Source organism: Rhincodon typus, chromosome 22, assembly GCF_021869965.1.
Source record: "Rhincodon typus isolate 14 chromosome 22, sRhiTyp1.1, whole genome shotgun sequence".
Classification (NCBI taxonomy): domain Eukaryota; kingdom Metazoa; phylum Chordata; class Chondrichthyes; order Orectolobiformes; family Rhincodontidae; genus Rhincodon; species Rhincodon typus.
In genome coordinates this window covers 41,267,592-41,279,513 of record NC_063353.1, presented here as the reverse complement: position 1 = coordinate 41,279,513, position 11,922 = coordinate 41,267,592, and positions in this window count along the sequence as shown.

Sequence of the window (11,922 nt, the reverse complement as noted above, 5' to 3'; positions counted from 1 at the left end):
CTTGGCCTGCTGTGTTCATCCAGCTCTACACCTTATTATATCAGATTCTCCAGCATCGGCAGTTCCTACCATCACTTTAATTGGGATGTTTTATTTTATTCATTATACCTGTGATACACGAAACATTGTAATTTCATAATGTTGGTTTCACTGGGATGTAATCCATCAATTAAAATCATCCCATAGCGATAAAGACATCAATAGCTTACCATCACTTAAGTGACATTTCCACTCTCTTGTTTACGGAATGTTTCAGTTCATCTTTTCCAATTCACCAAAGACTTCATTATAGTGTTGGGGGGTGGGGATGGTGGTAAGTAATAGAATTATGTACTGTGCAGGGATTTAAGATACAAGTGTGTACTGAGGAGTTGTAAACTCATTACGGCAATATCCTCTCCTGATGTTTCTAAATTGTTAAGGTCCATGATCTGATTGATCCAGTCCGGGTTCCATACTGCAGTTTCTGCTTAACTTGAAGCCACAGGTTACAGGAAGTAACAATAGTTTACAATAAACTTTGTGCAATTTGAGAAACTGTAACTCCTTTTACTTTGTTCCTGAACTTTAATAGCATTGGTTAGAGTATCATTCAAAAATCAGGCAGCTGTTAGGCACAATCCATATCCAAGACTGTGCCAATACTTGGCATTGCTGGGCTGGGCTGGGCAGCTTGACAGAGCTCCCATTCATTTACCCATCAAAAGGGGAATGGGATTCTCATGTGCTTTAGGATAGGAGGTTAAAGGGACCACTGGAAAGTTTATTGATGGTTGGTTGACCAGACTGTGAAACATCTCAAGTGCTTCATGGTCAATGATGTACATCCATAGACTTAAGGACTCACACAGTTAATGATAGAACCCTTGGGGGTGTTGTTGATCAGAGGCCTGGGTCGGGGGTGGGCACAGGTACATTGCTCCTTGAAAGTGGCGTCACGGGTAGACAGGTTGGTGAAGAAGGCATTTAGCATGTTTACCATCAATCGGGCAGAGCACTGAATATAGGAGTTGGGGTGTCATGTTACGGCTGTACAAGACATTATTAAGGCCACAGTTGGAAAACTGCATACAATTCTGGTTGCCCTGCTATAAAAAGGACATATTTAAGTGGAAAGAGTGTGATAAAGATTTACGAGGATTTTGCCGAGACTGGAAGGTTTCAGTCATAAGGAGAGGCTGGGATTTTTTCCCTGGAATGGAGGCTGAGGGATGACCTTATAGAGGTTTATAAAATTGTGAGGGGCATAGATAGGGTGAATAGCCAGGATCTTTACCCCAAGGTAGTGGAGTCCAAATCTAGTGGGCATAGATTTAAAAGATAAGAGGGAAAAGATTTAAAGAAGGACCTGAGGGGCAACATTTTTTTTTTAAACACAGAGGGCGGTGCGTATATGGAACAAGCTGCCAGAGGAAGTGGTGGAAGCGTGAACAATTACAACATTTGGACAGCTACATGGATAGGTACGGTTTAGAAGGATACGGGCCAAACGCAGACAAATGGAACTAGTTTAATTTAGGAAACCTGGTCGGCATGACGAGTTGGGGTGAAGGGCCTGTTTCCATGCTCTATGACTCTATGCAATGTACAAATAGTAATCTTCCTTTTATCCTTTTCCTAACACCTTGGTTTATTTTAGGTCAGGTCTCAGTTCTTTTATTCTTTGTTATTTTGTACATTATACATCAGCATGTGATGACACACCATGGTTCAAAGTTTGAGGATACAACTACTCCAATGTTTTAGAATTTGCTCCATCTTTTCTTTCTTGTCCACTTTCAGCTGGTCAATCTCTGCAACCTTCACTGTACAATCTACTCACGACAAGAACATTCACATTGCCTGTGTCCAGCCTAATCTTTACAATCACAATTTTTGCATTATGGAACCACTTTGGTTGGAAAACAAATTTGAGGTAGCCAAGGAAAACTATAAACTAGATTTGTATTTGTCCAAGGCCTTTTACAAACAAAAGGCAATTGTCGTCATCATCCTAATTCACTTTACAGTCAATGTGGAAAAAGCAGCAACTAATTTGTTCTTAGCAAACTCTCAAACTGCAATGTTAAATGATCTGTCAACATCATGTGATATTAAACCAAGGGATAAATACTGGGGAAGAAACCAAGGAGAACTCAGTTCCTCTTTTCACTTATTCCTGAGATATGGGTGTTGTTTACTGGCCCAGCCTTTATTACCCCATCCCTAATTGCCCTTGAATGGAGTGTCTTGCTAGGCCATTTCGGGGCAGTTAAGAGTGAGTCAACCACATTGCTGTGGGTTTGGAAGCACACGGGGGCTAGGCCATGTAAGGATGGCAGATTTACTTCCAAGGTTCATTACTGAATTGGTTGGGTATTTACATCAATTGACAATGGTTCTATAGTAGACACTGGACTAGATTATAATTCAAACTCTATTGAATTAAAATTTCATCATCTGCCATGATAGGACTTAAATCCATGTCTGCATAATGTGGAGGTTCAGGATTACTAGTCCAGAGATATTACCACTTTACCACCAGTTTTGGATCTTTTACTTCCACTTGAGAGGGAAGGTGCAACCACAGATTAATGGCCCATCCAAAAGAAGATACCTCTGGCAATGCAGCACTCCATCAGTACTGCACTGCAAGTGTTCCCTTGACTGATATCCATCAATTTTGGAATGTGTCTCAAGCCCACGACCATCTACGAAATAAACCATGGCTGACTCGCATAATTAAACTCACACATATGAATTTTAACATCTCACCAGGCACACAAGAATCAGCTCAAATGGTGGCAAACATTTTTGGTTGGAATTAAAAGGCATAGGTAATTTTATCTGTCTGACCTTCAGCTGGTATTTCATATATACTAACACTGCACATACTTGAATGCCCCTTACTGACACCCTGCTGGAGAAAAAGCAGAAGTCTTCTTTTTGATTATTCTTGAACCTTATTTTTCTGGAAAACTGATAGCTTCACCTGAATCTAAGTATTTCCTTTGCCTCCTGCTGCAAAGCTATCACTCACTGACTGCTGTAAAATGTGGTCTTTTTCCCCACGGAATTCCTACCAACAGCTTCAGACCAGTCTTTCATTTTGCTTCTGCTGATTGTACACTAATTATTGCATTAGTGCACAATGTATCTGACAAAAGATGTGGTTTGGGTTGCCTACCTGTGGCATAAGAGTCTGGCCAACAAACACAGCAGAAGTCATTGATTTCAGGAGAGGAAAATGGAAAATAAAGACATTTCAAATGCTAAAGGAAGACGCAATGGTGTTGCAGCTTCTTGATTCTTGCTTGATGTTCTGGAGGGTGGAAGTGTCAAGGATTTAATCAGTGTTAATTAATGTGATTAATAAGGTGAGTCAGTTATGTTCTGTGTCCCAAAGTACACTGTATTTATCATTGCTACCTAAGAGCCACTACCTGCCCAGCATAACCAGCCATTTGCTTCCTTTTCTTTTGGGTGCTGCTGGATTCAGGGAATGGAAACACCAATGTACTAGGCTTTTTTAGGCAAAGCTTTTCAGCCCCAATCTCTTCGTCTCAGTTGCTGAACCAAGTACTGGTTAGAACTGCGGATGTTGCAGAAACTTCGGTTTTTATTGATAAATTTCGCTTGATAGAATTTCCTCTAAAGTATTAGAAGGCTCTGTTTTGACCCCTTCTTCAGGTCTGATTACCTCAAAGCATAGGCGGAACAATGCTTCGTCACAAAAGTGTTGTCTCTCAAGTTCAGATGTTTCATCAGGGGGCTGTCCACACTGGCACAGTGGTTAGCACTACTGCCTCACAACACCAGGAACCTGGGTTCGATTCCAGCCTTTGGGTACTGTCTGTGTGGAGTTTGCACATTCTCCCTGTGCCTGCGTGGGTTTCCTCCCACAGTCCAAAGATGTGCAGGTTTGGTGGATTGGCCATGCTAAATTGGCCTGTAATGTACAGGTTAGGTGGATTAGCCATGGTAAATGTGGATAGGTTGGATCTGGGTGGGATGCTCCTCAGAGTTGGTGCAGACTGGATGGGCCAAATGGCCTCTTTCCTCACTGGAGGGATTTTGCGTCTAGGTGACTTCACAGGACAGTTCAAAGAGGAATGTCTCGTACATTAGTTCCAACAGCTGGACTATTTGTTCATCAATTGTTTCAGGGAGTTTGTTGGGTCCAACTTGGTCAGATTTTCCCGACATGACAGCGTATCAGAAGTAATCCACCATTTGGGACATCTGCAAGCTCTGTGAGAAGGCCCATTTTTCCAGGTCAAATGCAAGATGTAGAGTGGATGGAAAAGAGGCACCCCATCCTCCATTCTCTTGTTTCCTGTTCCTTAAAAAGCATTCCTTAAAAAGAAAATCAGCTTTGGGGGCCAGCTTCCCCTGCTGGGGCAAGACACTGCTATGCCTCAAATCATGTCATACAAACCAGGGCTCAAAAAGAAACTACCTGAGAACAGTAGTGCTCACTCCAGATGGAGCATCAGCCTGGATCTTTATGCTAAAGTTTTTGGAAGAGACCTGCATCCGCAATGTTTGGGCTCTGTGGTTTAATTGCTGCTAACTGAGCTGTGACCTACAGCCCTGACCTATAATCATACTGCAACCAAAAAAACTGTGATTAACTCATCATTATTCCAGCTGCCATGTGTGGTTTCTGGTTGTTCATAAAACAGCAGCTACAGTTACTTAAATAACGCTTTCGCATTATGAAGTTAAGTCATCAAATGAAACATTGTCACACATTTGCGTTTTAATTTCAGATCTCCAGCACTTCCAACACATTGCTTTTATCATCACACATAAATGTTCCTCTAAGGCGCTATGTAAATGTAAGCTTTATTACAAGTATAAAATGTGGCTTTCTTTCCCCCCCACCAAAAGGTTTCCCCAAGTTTGGTGCCAGGAGGCCACCATGTACTATCGCTGGGAGCTGAGGCTTAATCAAGAAAAAGAGTCCAGAGAAGAAGACAGGAACTAGAGGAGGAGTTCATTGCAAATTGGAAAAGTCCTAGTTAAATGGGGAAAAAAAAACCCACTGATAATTTGCATGTTATGTTGCAGCTTTACTGTAAAGAAACATCTGACAGCACTCCTTAAACAAATCTGGCAAAAATTGACAGCAGCAAAGGAGATAATAGACGAAGTAACTAAAAGTTAGTCAAAGGGCCAGATTTTAAAAGAAACTCTGATAGAAGGAGACAGAGAGAGATAGAGAGATAGAGATGTTGCAGATTTGAGGGAATTCCAGAGTTTGGGGCCCAACACTACTCAAGGAACAGCTGCCAGTGAGAATAGCAATTGAAAACCTCTATTTGCACAGAGAGCAAAGAATATCTTTCAACTGAACAGGGGTAAAGAGAGTCGGGATTGTATAAGGGAGCAGTGTTGAAGGAATAGGGTGTTGTATGGTCATGCCAGCTCACTCTATGAGGTGCTGCTCATGGTCAAAGTAGCTGCCACCATCCTCTTTAAAGAGTGTAGGAAATTGCAGAACCTGCTTGGTCTCATGTGGTAGGACGGCAGCGGTGATGGCATTGTGGGGAGCATAGCAGCAGCTGTAGGCCCGGAGGAGTGTCACCTGGAGGTCCGGTACAGGGAAGCGGCTGTGAATCTGACCCCAAAGTGGCCGAAGAAGCGTCAGTGAGGGAGATTCCCCAGGACCTGCGGCTTCAAGAGCAGGAAGCCTGAGGTTTCCCAGAGAGCGGGCCAAAGCAGAGGAGACCGAGTCTTGCAGGGAGTGCACACAAAGACTGTTAAACTTTTACCTTTATTCATTCATTTTTCCACTTACTACTACTAAGGACTGTAATGTTTTTCTACATATACTAAGAATAGCAGTAATGTTTTACTTTTAACTTCGTTTCTCTATGTGACTACTTTTACCTAAGTACATTCATGCCTAAGATGGTTCTATGGGGCAACATTGTACACTTTTTCCATACTCCTGTAGAGTATATGTGACAATAAAGCTTAAAGTCAAGCCACTTTCTGATTTAACTGGAGGAATTTCATGTACTCAATATCTAGCTTATTACATGTTAACAACTAGTTTCAGTTTACATTCACATGATAGACATTGTTACAAAGCCAGTGAAGAGGACCAGATTTTAGGCATAACTCCTTTGAGATTCTAAGCCATTCCACCCACCAAGGTATAATTATGTCGTCATAGTTGGTGCTGTTTATGGCACCTCTCAGTATTAACCCTTTCAGATCCATATACGCAGAGTTCTCAGAGGAATTGTTACAACTGGGAAAATTCCGCTGTTGTTATTTTTAAAAGTAGTGCTGTGGGATCTTTGTAAATCCACCCAAGAAAGATACCCACGGTAACATTGTATTCCTTCCGTACACTCAGAATTCTGTGCTGAACTTCCTGCTATGGGATTTCAACTCTTAATTTTCTGACTTAGCAGAGTGTATGCTACCAACTGAGCCACAGCTGACAATGATTTGAAAATAGCTACTTGTTCAAAGAAACGCTGTACTCTTCAGCGAGATATTGCCTGAATAGTAAACACAGAAGACATTTGAAATGTGATATGATGCTTTTTATACATCAACAGATAACGGACCTGAGAGAGTAAATGCAGATCAAACCCATCACTGCTGAAAGTGTTTGTAAGAATGCAGTGTTAATTTTATCAGAGGATAACAGCAATCTAGATTCTTGATGACTGTGCTGCTATTTTAAAACTCAATTCCAGGATAAGTGTTCTGCCAGACATGTTGCTGGGCACAAGGAGAGTTGTCATTATCTTGCTTGCAAGATGTAATAAAGTAATGCCATTTTCCTTCCAACTACTTGAAGTGTATGTGGGTTCTGAGTACTGTGAAAGCAGCCCCATTGAAATTTCAGAGAATATTTCAAACTGCAACCAGAATGGAATGAGTAATCCGCAAGAAAACAGGTTTCAACCATGACCATTGAGGTCTGCAGAGGGTAGCATTGCAATCTGCCCAATAAATACAGAGAATATCTTGGAATAAGAACACGTCAGCCAATCTCTGCTGAAATTCCATGTTCCTCAGCAACATCCTACAATTCAGTAGCTTTTATGACTTTGCTTAGCCATTGTTCTCTGGGTGCGAACCAATCAGTGAAAGATACTGTCCCAATATAGATAAGGTCAGAAATCAAACAATACCAGATTATAGTCCAACAGGTTTATTTGAAAACGCAAGCTTTTGGAGTGTAGCCCATACTGTCCAAAAGATTGTGCTTTCAAATAATTTTGTTGGACTATAACTTGGTGTCATGTGATTTCTGACCTTGTGCACCCCAGTCCAACACCGACACCTCCTCATCATGATCACCATTACAAACAATTATGTGTGCTGTTGATAATGCCATGCCTGTGAAGCAACCTTGGAAGGAAATCTATAACAAGGTTGTCCATTCATATGGGTGGGAGGCAGTGATGTTAGATTAAGGTACTTGAGAAAACATTTCCCTACTAAAGGAATTGGGGAACAAGAGATCATAACTTTAAAAAAAATCAAGCCTTTGCTAGCAGGGTAAAATTGGGAATCACTTTCTCCCACAAAAGGGTCTTAGAAATTTGGAATGATGTTCCTCAAGAGCTTGTGAAAGCTGGAGGATCAATTCTAGTTTCAAAAAGGAGTTGATTTTGTTATGTGTGGGCAGCAAGGGATACATAGAACAAAGATTGAAAAATAAAGTTCAGATATGGATCATCCATTGTCTAATGGAACAAAGGAGCAGGTCTGAGAGGCAGAATGGTTCATTTCTATTTATTATCAAGCCTGGGACTGCTTAGTTCAGACAATCTCTGATTCAAGGGGGACATCCATAATCAAATGGTATTAGTGCCGAGATCAACTGGTGACTGGTTATAATCAAAGAAACAAATAGGTTAATGTTAGGATACTTTGGGATGCCTTCAACCTCTAAATGCCAGGCTACATAAGTCAATGAAACTATTCTGAACTGTCATTTTCCTCACATCCATTTCGAAAAGTGTTTTTTTTTCACCCCAGTAGAAGGTTAGGGGTCTGAATAACACTAAGCTTATACTTTATAGCTGGATTTCAGTGATCGATTTAAAAATTCCAAGACACATGTCACACTTCAGAATTCAAGTTTTGTTGCACACAGTGGTTCCTGCATTATCTTTAAAAAGCACACCAGAGAGAAAGCAAGAAACAAAAAGAAGGCAGCTCTTCCCTCCTGGTTATGATTAGCCTTTTGATAATCAGCATAAAAGTGGCAGGGTATAGCCATTTCATGTTTCTCAGGGTTTTCATTGGGCATTCAATACAGTAACCCCCACTTGACTTCAGGACATGCCAAAAGGCGTTATTTATCCTTATCCTGTTTGTACATTATGCTTATACACAGCAATAATGCCTTAAATTGACCAGCTAGTTTCGCACAGCTCCTGCTTGGAAGCAAAATATTGTTTTTGACATTACACATGCCATGTTCCTGTCCTTCTGAAACAATGGGTGTAATTTTCCCCCGAGATGACAAGGAAGATGGTGCGAACAGGAGGTAATTGGGCAGGTTGGCATTGGAGAGATCCTTGCCCCCTTCCTGCTACCTCAACAATTAAAGCCTGGGTGAGAAAGTCCATGGATAGCTACTTGGCCATCAAATCAGTCTCTCAAATCGTCAATGAATGGCCACTGAAGGCCTCATCTCACCACTGGCCTAAATACCTTTAAACATAGAAACAGCAGGAGACCATTTAGCCTACTGCTCTGCCATTCAATGTGATCATAGCTGATCTGAAAATACTTTAAATCTATTTTCCTCCCTTTTCCCCATAATCCTTGATCTCCTTCCTGATTAAAGCTTCTCAATCTTGAATGTACCTAATGATCCATCCGCTACAACCCTCTTTAGTAAAGAATTCCACAGATTCATTACTGTCTGAGAGAAGACATTCCTCCTCATCTCGGTCCTAACTGGGTGACCCCTTATTCTGAGATTATGCCCTCTAGTCCCCGACTCTCCCACAATGGAAGACAACCTCTCAGCATCTACCCAGTCACATCTTCTATGTTTCAATAAGATCACCTCTCATTCCTCTAAACTCCAATGAAAACAGGCCCAATCTACACAACCTCAAGAGAATCCCTTTATACCTAGAATCAGTTTAGTGAACCTGCTCTGGATTGCCCCCAATGCCAGTGTACCTTTCCTTAGGTAAAGTGGGGCAAGGGGTGGGAGTACATTGCGCACAGTAAAAATTGAGACTTGCTTTATATTTTAGATTTGGTAATTGAATCTAAATTCCACCATCCACAATGGGATTTGAGCCCAGCAGGATATTAGCCAGAGTCTCAGGATTACTAGTCCAATCTACCTGGAAAAGGAGGAGAGTGGCTACATTTCTGACAGGGAAATCAGAATTGGTTATGAGTGAAGGAAAGCTGGAAAGCAGTTGAGTGGTTCCTATTCACTGGTTGCTGAAGTGATTCTTATGCTGTTCAGTAAATTGCTTCTCAGTTATTTTTCACTGAAAGCTTCCACTGGTTTGCAAGAGACACAAGATTGCTGGTTAGCTTTACAAGAGCTCTCTAATTTATCAGTTATAGTTTAAAACAACTCAAGGAAAAAGGAATTCTTCATGTTCAAAATGTGCTTCCACTGCAGAGAACAGAGAGACAACTCCTGAACAGGTGTAGATCAAAACATTTCTCTATAACTTGTTCCCAACTCCAAGCTAGTCAGATTACTGAAAACTAATCACATGGTTGTTGGCATCAATAGATGATTACAAAGATATCAACATCTGTATGCAGAAGCCCTCAGCTCAATTAATGCACAACCATTTCAATTAATAAATAAAAAGCAAAAGAACTGCAGATGCTGTAAATCAGAAACAAAAATAGAAATTGTTGGAAAAGCCCAGCAGATCTGGCAGCATCTGTGGAGAGAGATAAGAGTTAATGTTTCGGGTTGAGTGACTGACCAGACCTGCTAGGCTTTTATTTCTATTTTTGTTTCAATTACTACTTATTAAAACAGTTATTTCCATGATGCTTGCCATAAGTATCAGTTCACTTGCTTTTCAAAACATGAACCAATCTTTTTTAAAAAAAGCTTTTAAAACAAAGTCTCTATCATTTCAGTCCACAATTTTAAAAGATACAAATATAAAAAGAGATTGTTTTTACAGCAGAGAGTATTAAATCCTGGCCATTTTGTTCTGACTTTCCAAGAACCACAGGAATTCTATCAGTTCATAATACAATGTTTTTACTGTAATTTCTTTTGTATCATTGTAATGGTTTTAGTTATTCCAGGAATACAAACTAATAGCCACAAGCACTGGTTTTGAGACTATAAAATGAGATTAGTGGTAACGCCTGACATAATCTTAACTGAAATACACCACAGGAAGATAAGATAGCTGCAGCTGAAAAGTGTTCCAATAGGATTGAATTCATTAGGAAAGACTCTGTAACATCCACACATGGTAACAAATTGTCCCTTAAATTATTCCAGTGTTTCATCTCTTATCCGAGAGTATTATTAGGACATTGAAGGTCATTAATTGATTAGGTATAAAGAAAGGCTAGCTCAAAAACAAAGAAAGAATTCAAAATGTCAAGGATTCTAGATGTTAGTGGATAGGAGGTAGGTCATGTTATGTATCTGTGTAACCATCAGCAGTCACTTCCTTTCAAATGGCAAGAGAGGACTTTCTTCAATCTTCAGTCCTCTGATGTTAGCAGTCAATCTGAGGCCAAAATGCGTCAAGTGATCAGAATAATCTTCCACCATTTGCTGACGATTGAGTGTAACCAGATAGGTCAGTAATTGATTGGATTGAAATTGTCCTTCTTTTTCTGGACAGGGTAAACATTGACACTTTTCCACCATCACAGGTATTTACCAGAAACAGGCAACATCGGGCATTCATTGTAGACTGAATGAAGTGATTGAAAACCCTGATTGAGAAGAAGATCAAAAATCTGCACTCCTACCACTCCCACTGAACAGTGGTGACCAATTAAACAAATTCTTTAAAAAAAAGAGATGGCTCCTCACCCTCTGTGAGCTGTAAACAAGGCTTAAAAGTTTGAAATCATCTTCAACCAGGAATTGCCAATGGATAATCCATCTCAATTGCCTTCTAAGGTTGTCAGCATAGCTCAGTTAGTAATCCTCTTGTCTTGAAGTCAGATGATCATGAGTTCAAGTCCCACTATAGTATTTAAATAGAAAAGCATAGGCTGATACTCCTGGGTAGTAAGTGTGCTTTTAGATGTGCAGCCTTCTGGATAAGGAGTTAAATCAAAGCCCAATCTGCCCTCTTAGGTCGGAAAGAAATACGTATCTTATTTACTGATACTCCATTGAAGTCTAATCACTTGTGCTATAGGTAAGATGGCAATGATTAAATGCAGCAAATGTGAGAATGGTCAGATAATCTTCATTTGGAATTTTCCAGGTCATCATCCGGGACTTCACAATGCACAAGTTATTTGCCTTGTTTTTTTTTTCGAATTCCAACAGTAACCATACCTGAAAAGTACTGCATTGACGGTAAAGTGCAACAGTACCTGAAACTTTCCCCTTTAATTGTGTTCTTTGTCTTCTGTAAGAACACCTTTATGCCCTCATGCCTTAATGGAAAGTAAACTGAAGGCAATTTGAGTCTTCACAGAGTAAATGTCTGAATTTCCTGCATTTCTCATTCCATGGAACAAAACAAAGATATGACTCTACCATCATTCAAAGCAAGAGCCTTTTTTTTCCCCACACTTGTTATTCCCAAGCTAGAAGGCCCCATTGTTGTGTTGTGTTATGTTATGTTATGTTATTGGCTGCTCAGATTCATGCAACTCCTCTGGTGTGTCTGAGAAAATGTAAGATTTCTCCACTTTCCTTATGTCTATATTGGATGGGGAAGATTGGTGTGGAGGTGAAGAGAGGCTTACTTGTTAAGTTGCTTT